This window comes from Brienomyrus brachyistius, chromosome 8 (assembly GCF_023856365.1).
Source record: "Brienomyrus brachyistius isolate T26 chromosome 8, BBRACH_0.4, whole genome shotgun sequence".
In the NCBI taxonomy this organism is placed as follows: Eukaryota; Metazoa; Chordata; class Actinopteri; order Osteoglossiformes; family Mormyridae; genus Brienomyrus; species Brienomyrus brachyistius.
Window position 1 is genome coordinate 6,511,084 of NC_064540.1, and position 12,535 is coordinate 6,523,618.

Genomic DNA, 12,535 nt, shown 5'->3' on the forward strand with positions numbered 1-12,535 from the left:
TATGTTGGTCACCAGTGCTTTCAGAAAATATTCAGAGGCCTCTGCTGTTGTCTTTCAAAATGGATTTAATAGGTTCTTCTTTTGGCATTAAACATCACTCATAATAGCGATGCGCAAATGCGTTTTTTTAAGGAATTTCATGCGTAGTTATTAAAATGGAAAACCTGAAATCACTCCAAAATGAGTGCGGATGCATCCTGTCTCTGTTGATCATCTTTACACAGCCTCTGGGACTTGATTGTAGCCCATCCGCAGCAAATTGACTTAACTGGACGTGATTTAGAAGGGCACATGCTTGCCTTTATAAGGTTCCATGTTTCAGAGCGCATGGCAAAATAAAACCTAATGACAAGTCTAAAAAATGATCTTGTAGAGATCTGCGATAGGATTGTGTCACTGCATAGACCTGGAAAAGGGGAGTGGCCTCTTCAATTACCCCGCCCCTGATCGTCCCATGTGTGGTTGCCTGCGGGTGTCCGGACTTTCAATTTTCAAAATTTCAATCGAAAACATATTAACGTAAAACAATTCCTGTTGAAAATGACTTATAGTAATAACTTGATTATAGTAATACACAAGTTTTCTGCCATTATGAAACATTATCCAGACATAAAGCCAATAAGATTAAAATTTCAGTAAAATTTGTTAACATTTCAATTTGGCTGCTAGTTGGACTGTGCACTTCCTGTTTGTTTACATGAATATTGTAACAATCACAACACAAAGTATGCTGATATTGTCATTTGTATATCTGGAAGGATCCAAAGATCAATATCCATCATAAGCCGTTAGTCTAAAAACAAGCTCAAATGCTCAAAAACAGAAAAAAATTACCCCTGTAAATGCAGCATACATGATGTCATCAGTGTTCATCCATGGATTTCAGCATGTATACTGTGTATACACACGATTCACAGCATAGAGTACATAGCGATAAGTAGCTCTCGGCCTACCGAACAAAATGAGGCACCGGCCAATCGGTTTGGTTTTCACTGAATGGCAAGGGTTTCCAGCCAGTCACCTTGCAACATGGGGACTACCGTCCCTCCCTGTCGACAGACCTCTCAGCCGCTTAATAAGCTATGCAATCTTGAACAGGAAGAAATGAATAGCCCAGAAAAATACAAGTTCAACAACATGTCAGAAGCCCCACCTTTTAAAGTTCTGCTGTACAACAGCTTCATGACACTGATTATTGTTGCAGTGCCCACTAAGGGGGGGGGGGGCATGCTGGGAATGACACTTAACATTTAGGGTACAAGGCCAGGAATGGAATTTAGCAGACAAAAAGTAATCAAACAACACAGGTAAGGCGCATTTTATACCTTTATTTGTTGGTTTCAAGACTGGGCGAACTGGAGGTGCTATGGGAAAAGCTGACCAGACAGAGGGGTCGCTGAACCAATTCAGACAAAATGTATATCGATTTTTCTAAATTATGTTTTTAACTGAGGACTCCGAAATGCTTATAATGCCAAGAGAACCAAAACATTCGCATGCCTGTGAGAGTCAGTTTGTTTACATTTCAAGTTTGTTCACCCGTGTAAGTGAAACTTTAGGAAATTGGCTTGTGTTTGATTAGCATCTTGTCACTGTCAGCATCTAAACTAGATGATGTTTGCGCATGTTTGTGCAAGGTGTTTGAGTGTTTCAAGCGTTTTATTTTGGAAAGGTCTGATCCATTGTGCTATTTTCAAATAGGGGGCACAGTCATAGTGTGATGGAGGATTCCTGGATGCCGTCCTTCATTATTAACCAGAAGAAGACTAGAACCACCAAAATGCTTACTAGATCTGACTGTCTGGCCAAAGTGAGAATTCAGACTTTTAGTCACAGTCAATAATTAATAATTGTACTTGGTGAAAATTTGAGATGTGTTTTGCTGGAAAAAAAAAAACATTTGCAGACTCTTCTACCTTTTGCAACATGGAGTTTGGCAGTGTGGCCATTCCACCAACTGCGCGTTATTATGCAAATGATCTCCCATGATGCTGAGCTCTAAGCTGGAGGAAACAAACGGATACTTGCGGAATTATCTAGCCCGGGTTTCTCCTAACATTTGCAGGCCTAGTGGCATAACTTCTGGGCCGTTGTTATGCTTCTTTTGTAGCAGGATCCAGCAAGAAAGGCATAGTTGTTTGTTGTAGTGCATCTAATTGGTTAGCTTTGGTGTCCTTTCTTGTTTGATTAGCTTAGCTATCCTGAGGCATAGCTCCTAGTGGCATGACCACCATATCAACGTGGTGAAATTATTCATAGATGCTTTTTTTTCGGTAGTGACATGTCTTCCAGGGTGTATCCCAGCCCTCTGCCCAGTGCTGCCTGGGGTAGGGTCCAGCCCCCCCCCCAAGACTCTGACCAGGATATCTGGTTGAAGTAGGGGTGTTTTATGGTTATTCAGCTTTTGGTTCTAGATCTGGGTTTTTTGTCGCTTCTGCTCTTTTCTTCTCTTCTCTTCTCAAGGGGTTTTTATAGGATAAACAAGCTGAAAAGTGGGGAAAAAGGTTATGTATCCCCTAGTAATAAGACAACAATGGTATGAATTGTGTTGCCAATGTGTATTTTGAGAGGGAAGACATCAATCCAGCCTTACTCTACAGAGGTACATCAACCTCGCTGATGTTTTCAGGGGAAGCTGAGCAGAGCTGGCCTCCTCATGGGCGCAACATGACTGCAGCCAACCTGGGGCAATCACAGTATCGTAATCATGATCAATACTGTAAACACACAACTCTAATTGTGTTTCATCTAATATTCATGTTAATATATTGACCTCATTCATTTCATTAAAAAAATAGGTCTAAACATTTTTTGTGTTTCGGTTTCAGAACTATGATTGAACTGAAAAGTGTGTATCCACAAAAGAATAAATAAATAGTGAATTTATATTTGTGCCATGGCTGTTATAAAACAGAGGCTCTCGACGTCTGACCCGCCAAAGGCACTACATGTAACTGCGCATCGCTTATTAACGCTGAGGAGATGCGACATGCCTTTCAGGTCTCCTCAGAGTGCCATGTTATCACGGGCGAGTACAGTGCCGGCGTTTTGTAGTACAAGCTGGAGCAGATGCCCGCCCGCATGGGGGGTCTGTTTCAGCCGTGTTTGGGGGACCTCAGCTCACTGAGACTGTAGCTAGCGAAGGTCTTCTGAGGGCACGTCATTCCTTATCAAACTGCCCTGAGAAAACGGAGTCTTGTGTGCAAGCTATGTTTATCGCGTAACCATAAATATACAGTAGTGCGCACTTAGCATCTATCTGTTGTTAGCTGTGACGCTCAGTTAAAGTACATGGTAAAATAATTGTTTCTTTTTTTGTTTCTAAAAAACAAAGAACAAAGGGAAGTATGAATCTCGTGACGCAAATACAAATGATAAGATTAAAGATTGAGGAAAACGCTGCTCTTCAGTTGTTTTCTTGCAGACGCTGGATTCTAACAAATCATAGAAATTTTATAATGACTACGAATTCCAATTTTTGTATGGCAGGAAATAAAACCATATTAGAGGATTATCAGATAAAAGATTATCAAAGAAGTATTTGAAGATAACCAGATATTCAGCACTGGGAATTTAATGCATTAATATTTTATGATTAATTTGTGAAGTCTCACTTCCTCCGGCTCCCATATCTGCGCTATATGCGTTGATTTTGCAAAATTTTCTCTCGCTTGTGGTTTGGCATACTGGCATCTCATAATTGTCCATAGTGTGTGTGCCCTGCCATGGATTGGCATCCTGTCCTGGGTGTAGCCCTGTAACCCTGCATTTGGAAGATGGGTGTGTAAATACAGTTTTGGTTATTTTTGTTAATAAAAACTTGTAAGCATTTGAGTGCTCTGACTCCGAGTGGCACTGCCGCCTCACAGCTGAATGTTTTATTCATTGCATGCAGCTGTTTAAGAGACCATTACAATGACAAATGTGGCATTATGTAAAATGAGATTTAACACTATTTAATACTTTATTTATTAGTACTGAAGCATCAATGATGATAATATTTTGTTTTCTTTGGTAATTCACAGTGAGTCGACTTGCTGTCAGCAAATTTCCATTTTCATTTTCCATCCTCGCATAACCGACCGAATCCCCCCCCCCCCCCCCCCCCCCGTTAATTATGAGCCGTAGGATTGATGAGCGTAATTAAAATATGCGACCAGCTTCATTTATTTAGAAGCCTGCTAACAAAACGCAAAGCTGTCTGGCGCTTGTTTCCGTAACATACGTTTGACCATTCTCTAAACTGCCCTTTCCGGCTTTGATGCCGAGTGAAAGCGTAATATAAATGTAATATTCATTCATTCATTTGATGTCGGTTACAGGGGCATGTGATAACGTGCGGGGGGAGGAGTCCCGCATCCTGAAACACGTTCTGCGCAGTTGGCCACGGGCACCGTGAGTGGGGGGCGGCAGGCAAATCCGTCACGTGCCGGCATCAGCGAAAGGTTAACGTCGATGTTTCTGACAGTCCTGCCCTGTGCGCCTTTACTCATTCCACTCGTAAACGGTAAGTGAAGTACGAGGGAAAATAAGTCATTTTAACAGCATAATTGCAGAATCATTTCAGAGGGCATTTTACGGGGACGATATGGAACATGCTATATATAGAAGTTAAGTATTAAATAAATATTAAGGTATTTCAAGATTTTATTTGTCACATGCACAGCAAGAGTCAAAGTAAAAAGTATGTGAACCCTTTGGAATTTTCTATATTTGACTAAATCCCATATGAAACATGGTCATATCTTCATGTAAGTCACAATAATGAACAAACACAGTCTCCTGTATCTAAAGATACACAGATTTTCTGAGAATTTTGACCAAATTGAATACATCATTCAAACTGAAGGTTGGAAAAAGTAAGTGAACCCCAAGCTAATGACTTTTTAAAAAGCTCATTGAGTCAGAAGTTAGCAAACCTGGAGTCCATTTAATGACACGAGTTCAGGGGTGTGACCTAGAATGACTTTGGTTGATAAAAACCACTGAGCAAGTTGAGTTTGGGTTTTCACAAGAACCATATCCAGATGGGAATCATGCCTGGCACAAAAGAGCTGTCTGAAGGCCTACAATCAAGAATTGTTAATTTACATAAGCCTGGAAAGGGTTACAAAGTCATCTTAAAGATTTTACATATTCATTAGTCTACTGTTAAGCAAGTTGTCTATAAATGGAGACAATTTGATATTGTGGTTACTCTGCCTAGAAGTGGGCGTCCTGCCAAGATGACCCTAAGAGCACAACGCAAAATCATCTTTGAGGTGAAGAAGACCCCTAGAGTGACAGCGAAAGACTTGAAGAAGTCATTAGAACTGTCTAACATCTGTGTTCATGATTCAACAATAGGCAACATGCTGAACAATAAAGGAGTCCATGGCAGGACACCAAGGAGGAAGCCACTGCTGTTAAAGAGAACATTGCTGCAGGCCTGAAGTTTGCGAAGGAGCACTTGGACTCTCCACAGCGATACTGGGGTAATATTTTATGGAGTGATGAAACTGAAATTGAACTATTTGGGAGTAACAAGCAGAACTTCATTTGGTGTAAAAAGGGCACCTGCATATCAACATGAAAACATCATCCCTACAGTACAGTATGGTGGAGGGAACATCATGATTTGGGCCTGCGTTGCTGCATCAAGGCCTGGACAGCTGACCATCATTGAGGGGAAAATGAATTCCCAAGTTTATCAGCAAATTCTTCAAGATAATGTGATGATGTCTGTCCGTCAACTGAAGCTCAGAACAGGCTGGGTCTATGACCCCAAACATCGCAGCTAATTCACAGCACAATGGCTTCAGAGCTGAGCCTTTGGAGTAGCCCAGTCAGAGCCCTGATCTCAGTCCTATTGAGATGCTGTGGAATGACTTGCAGAGAGCCATACACAGAAGACAACCAAAGAATATGGAGGAGTTAAGGCTGTTCTGCAGGGAAGAATGGGCTAATATTCCCCCCACATGATGTGCAGGTCTGACCTACAGTTACAGGAAGCGCCTGGTTGAGGTCATTGCTGCCAAAGGAGGGTCAAGCAGTTATTAAACTTAAGGGTTCACTTACCTTTTCCACAACCACTGTGAATGCTTAATATGTTTGTATAATAAAGACATGAAAGATTAGAACTTTTTGTGTGTTATTGGCTTAAGCTCATTTTGTATATCAGTACCCGTGACTTAGATGAAGATCAGATCACTTTTTATGACCAGTTCATGCAGAAAACCACAAAATTCCAAGGGGTTCACATACTTTTTACTTTGACTGTATATTGATACAATGTGTAATGTGTAGACACATCAGCTGTGCGATTTCCCATAATGCATCATCTACACAATTGTTCAAATGTTTGAAACTACCAACATTATAGTGGGTTTTTTTCCTATAGGACACAAGCAAAGGTGCCCACATGTCTAGGCCCATGCAGCTCTCCCAGTCTAAACCATCCCTTGTGTAATACAATAAGATTAATTACGCTCTGCTGGCTACAACTTCTTGGTCGCAGTAACATGTTACTAGGAAGCAAACACCAGTCAGTTATAGGGCTATTATTTGATTTGCTAGCATTTATTTCTTTTTATATACCATTAATTTCACAATATATCTTCTGATTGCTGCAGAAAGAAACTACTGCTGTTTCAAGTACAAGTTTCCAGTTTTATTGTTGCATATGTTTGGAGGAATACATCAAAATTCTGATGCCACAGTTACAGGACAGACAGTAGTGAGATACGGGACGGACAGCAGTAAGACACAGAAGTGACAGTAGTACAATATGGGACATACAACAGCGGGGTACAGGACAAGCAGCAGTGAGACACAAAACAGTCAGCAGTGCAGTACAGGACAAACAGCCTTAGCCACACTGAGAGTAATGCGGACTCTGTTACATTTCAGCTTCATTCATGAGATTCTTTCCATGAACAGAGTAACGTAGACAAACCAAAAGGGAGTATGTCTCTTAAGAGGTATAAAACACCAGCAATCCCCATGTTTGTTTGAGAGGCATGAGAAATAAATAAATATTTCCCCGTCTGTGGGGCAGCAGTGGGCCAAGTATGCAAAGCAGTGCTCCAGGCCAAGCGCTCTTATGAAACAGGACCTTCTCAGCATGCCTGCACACTGCGCTCACCTCGACCCAGATAACCTCGGTGTGACACTTGTCTTGTCTTGCTTGACTCTCCAGCCCCCGGTCAGGCGGCAGTGGAGGGGGGCTTTGCACTGTTACATAACACTGCCATCAGATCATGGAAGTCGGAGTGATAAATGGCTACAAATGAGCGTTTCCGTAAGAATACTCGACATGAGCTGATGCATGCAGGTGTTGCCTCAGACAGCTTCTTCTTAACGGGTTTCCTGAATCAGTACCAAGTCCATTAAAACAGGCCATTTCCATTCCTGAAGTGAGTCATTTACTTCAATGTGAGAGCTACTGTAACTGTTATCTGTTTGTACATTTTTAGGTAGCTAATGTGTTTCTTCTGCTTAATTTAATAGTTTATATTCTTAAGACATGCATATTTCGGAAAGTTACTACAAGTAAAACTTGAATTTGTTGCATGCCGAGTCCACACAAATGTAGTGATGAGTAGATTTGGGTGTTGGTGAGTGTTAACACAGTGTGTGCATATGTATGTGTGCGTGTGTGTGTGTGTGTGTGTGTGTGTGGGTTTGCATAGATCACATTTAGGGACCAAAATGTCCCCAAAGTGTAATAAACCCTGTCACTTCTTTACTTTTTGGAACATTTTTCAGATCCCCATTTAGATAACCTCAATTTTATGAAAATATATGAATGCAATCAAAAAAGTAAGTGTGTGTGGGTGTGTGTGTGTGGGGGGTCATATATTGTATATATTACATTGTTGGGACTAAATGAACCCACAATGTGATGAAAACTTGTTATTTTTACATCGTAGGGACATTTTTTCAGTCCTCAGAAAGGGGAAATCAATTTTTATAAAAATCTGTGAATGCAATCTGTAAAATACAAAATTGTTTGGTTACTTATGGTTAAGGTTAGAGCTGGGTAAAGGTTAAAGTTGACATACTTATTAAGGTATGTCAGCAGGGTACACCGAAAACAAGGATACAAAGCAAAGACAGTAAAAAGTGCAAAGGAAACAGTAAACCAATGAATAACTCATGACTGAAGGGTTTCAGCCTCCGTGTGAGTGCAGGGAGTACGGAAACACACTAGGGGCTGAAGCTCTACAAGACAGAGAGGGGGAAACAGGATGAGCAGCGACATCTGCTGGGCAAAAGGGGAAAAGACACATAGGACAGGGTTGCACAGGCACCAACCCTGAAAGGGCTGTGAGTATTTCAGAAACTGCTGCTTTACTAGGATTTTCATGCACAAGGGTTTATAGAGACTTTGCTGATAAATAAAAAGCATCTCTCTGAGCAAAAATGCCTTGTTGATGCAACAATAAGCAACAGTAACCACTCGTTACAACCACGTTGTGCAGAAGAGCATCTCTGAACACACAACGTGTCAAAATTTGAAGCAGATGGACTGCAACACCAGAAGACCACGCAGAAGACCTTATCAGGAAACTGAGGCTACAGTGGGCGCAGGATGACCAAAATTGGACAATACAAGGCTGGAAAAACGTTGCCTGGTCAGATAAGTCTCAATTTCTGTTGCAACAATCAGATGGTAAGGTCAGAATTTTGTGTAAATAACATGAAAGCATGGATCCATCCTGCCTTGTATCAACAATTCAGTCTGGTGGTGATGTAATGGTGTGGGAGATATTCTCTTGGCACATTTTGGGCCTCTTACTACCAAATGATTATCATTTAAATGTCACAGCCTACCTGAGTATTGTTGCTGACCCTGTCCATATCTTTATGACCATAGTGTGCCCAGCTTCTAATGGCTACTTCCAGCAGGATAACCCCCCAGAGTCTCAAAGGAATGTTTCAATCACCTTGTTGTATCTATGCCATGAAGAATGAAGGCAGTTCTGAAAGAAGGGATACAACCTGGTACTGGCCAGGTGTAGGTAATACAGTGGCCAGTGAGTGTATTTTCTATATGTACTATGATGGTTGCGTCCGTACTGTACATCTACAGACTTTTGTTTGTCATTATTCCCTAAACAATGCAGTATAACAATGACTGACATAGTATTTACATTGTATTAGGTATAATACATAACCTAGAGATGCTTTGAAGTATATGGGAGGATGTGCATAGGTTATATGCAAATATTACGCCATTTTATATAAGGCACTTGAGCATCCAGGGGTTTTGATCCTGGAGCCAATCCGCTGTAGATATGGTGGGCTGACTGTATACATATTTAATTCAACAGACCTACATGTACAAGTATAAGTCAGTCATCACATAAATATCTCACAAGAATTTAAAATATGCTTTTGCGAGAAAAGTTATGCTTGTTAATATATATGGAAGAAAAAACTGCAAGCTTTTAAACATTAACTCAAAGATATAATGGTAAGTAGCACAGGGCTGGGGGCTTGATTCTCGCAGCTGGCACTATGCATGTGGAGTTTGCATGGTCCTACCGTGTTTCTGGGGCCGTTGGTACTCCGGTGTCTTCTCGCAGTGCATAAGTGCATCTTCTGTGATGGCCCGGAATCCCCCTCAGTGTGTCCCCAGCCTTGTGTCCTCATGCTTGCAGGGATCGGCTCCAGACTCCCCATGACTCTGTACTAGATAAGTGGTTATGGAGCATGAATGGATACAGCAATCCATTCAAAAGGCCTTTGCAAAACAGCTTAAGTGTACAATTACCTTTGGCAGTCCTCAATGGGCAGCGTTAGAAACCGGTGCTTGTGTGAGATTAAAGATCTTCCTTCAGTTTCAAGGTTAAAACAATCACAAGGGATGCAAATACGCCACATACTGTAGCTACAACTTACAAGAAGCATAAATAAATAACAGATGTACGATAATGCTTACAGTGGTATATAAATAATGGTCATTGCATGCTGTTGTTTTATACATTTGCATGCATTACTGGTGAAGCACCTATCAGTACATGAACTGGGCACATGCACGGAAGACAAAATTAATGATATGTCTCATATGAAGTATTCTGCCGAAACACCTGCAGTTTTCTATGACCAAAACCTGATTATTTTGTTAATTTTCCTTTTGGTTCAAGGCATTCACAGAGAAATTATATGTAATTATAAGGAGGCTGCCACCATCCCCTTTCTTAATTCATTCAAGGCACATTCGGATATATTTATATATATATACACACACACACTGACACACACACATATCTGTGACAGAGAGAGAGAGAAAGACAGACAGACAAAAAATGAGGAACGAGCGTTTTTGAAACCTAAGGCAGGCTACAATATTTACTGTTATCTTGGCTATCTGTGGCAAAACTGCATATAATTTTCGTTTAGAGAGTTTTTTGTTTCTGACAGGCCTACACATATTCAGTATGGTAATACGGGAGTGAGAATATGTCAAACGGTGAGGAAGAAAGAAAAGATGCGTGTTGAAATGTAATGTAGGGCCAGATGTGTTTCGAACCATCCATGCTGAAAAATGTGAGCGTTGCGCAGGATGATGTACAGCGTATATCGACACAGGACAAAGATTTGACATGAGCGCGAACCTTAACGTACCTGTTCCCGGGCGACTTTATGGATATGTCTCCCTGAAAGACAGAAGACTGTAATCTCTCTACTGGAATAGCACCACTTTCACTTCCCCACCAGCCCCCAGTGAAATTGTGCGGAAATGTATTTGTCATGGTTTAAAAAGGTTTATAAGCTTCAAAGCGAAGGGAGGCTGCTGTTCTGATCCTTTATCCAAAATAGAATGGGACACATTATCAGGATGCCTTTTTGGCAGCTAAGCCTCCGGTTCAGACCTCTGACACGAGGTGGCATGTTTCTGTGAATTTAGCCCTCAGGTCCTGCCAAACCACGCCTTTATTCTTGAGAAATATTATAATGAAGAGGGACCAAACGCGCCTGAATATTTCTTGAGTCTACCAAAGATTTCAGTTATATGTTAAAGAATGAAATAAATCTGCACACATTTAACAATGGTTATTTGTTGCGTAATTTATCCTATCACTGGCATTGTGATTTAATTGTGAAGTCATTAAAAATGACACTAGGGACCCTAATGCAGATGTGAGAATAAGGAAAATGTTTATTGCCATAGTGAACCCATATAATAAATAAATATGCAAAATCATTCACTGTGAGTTTATGTTTGTGTTAAGCTGGGACTGGAAACTGCCAAGTCACTGATACTCTTCTGGCATGTGGCAAAGAATCACTGACCTTGTTTATACAGAACAGACGATGGTTTTTATGACACTTATAGACCATAAACTGCATCCTGTTTACTGCTGCATTATACTTAAAAAAAATCACAACAAAAACAGCCTGTAAAATGAACCTGTGCCCTGAAAGATGTATAAGAACAATAAAATAAAAAGAAAAATAAAAACATGAAGTTTACTGAATCTGACATATTCTAGACATTTCGTGATAGCCGACTATCGTGTAACATGAAGCTATTTTTTTTTCACAGGAAATCATGCAAACGTGTAATACATAAGAAAACAAAGGACTTATGACCTGGAGATAGTTCATAATGTCATGACATGTTTTTCAGATTGAAAGATGATATGAAGTGAGTAGAGGGAGCCCTGAATCCGCGCTGTCACATAGTGTCTGAGTAAGATACTAACATAATCTGGGCAACACTTTACTTGAGGGGGCACAAGTAACTTAGTAACTCAGTTACTACTGAAGTACAAATCATAAACTGCTACATGAACTGTTAGGATTGGTTAATTATGAATGATCATGGGATCACTACATAACTAACACTTAGTTTCTAGTTAATTAATATATTTAGTAAGAGTGTACTGTTGTATTATTTGTGCTCCTCAAGTGAAGTGTTTCTCATAATGTGTGTTCTTGAAATATTTGAATTAATTTCTGGGAGATGAATTTACCTGCATCTCTGCTGCTTTCCTTAGACATCCGAAGAACTAGACACCAGCTTTACACCTCTGTAGATGACAATGATGTTGTATTTGCCATTTGCACAAGTAAGAATGCAGGTACATTGGGATGCTCCTTTTCACATCTCCCATCTGGCTGTCCTTTGGGACACACGCGTAACAGCTGAGAGTGACACTTGGGTCCCAAGTCTCTGCTATGCAAGGGATTCAAATTGGAAACCTTCCAATCACAGGCACAGAAGTCTAACCCACTGAGCCACACGACATCCCTCTTGTCAACAACAAGACCCTAAATCTTACCTCCATTTACAATTTTACCTATAGCATATGAAACCCACTGCACAGCCCAAATCAATACAGGAAGATGCATTGGTTATCTTGATAGGCAGCCAATGCACTATGTATAACATCCACTATATGGACAAAAGTATTGGGGCAAATCTCTTAATCATTGAATTCAAGTGTTTCATTCAGACTCATTGCCACGGTTGCATAAAATCAAGCACCTAGCCTGACCTGCAGTCAGATTTACAAACATCTGTGTAAGAATCGGTCGTTCTAAT

General features: G+C 40.6%; 1 long non-coding RNA gene across 1 annotated transcript; it reads right to left on the bottom strand.

The window, feature by feature from the left end:
• Positions 1–1,367: 1,367 nt before the first annotated feature.
• LOC125747206 (uncharacterized) lies at positions 1,368–10,699 on the bottom strand. The gene is made up of 4 exons (XR_007399241.1): positions 10,612–10,699; positions 9,529–9,675; positions 2,594–2,682; positions 1,368–2,485 (listed from the first exon to the last, which is right to left on the bottom strand). It is a non-coding gene; the product is annotated as an uncharacterized LOC125747206 (long non-coding RNA).
• Between the last annotated feature and the right edge of the window lie 1,836 nt (positions 10,700–12,535).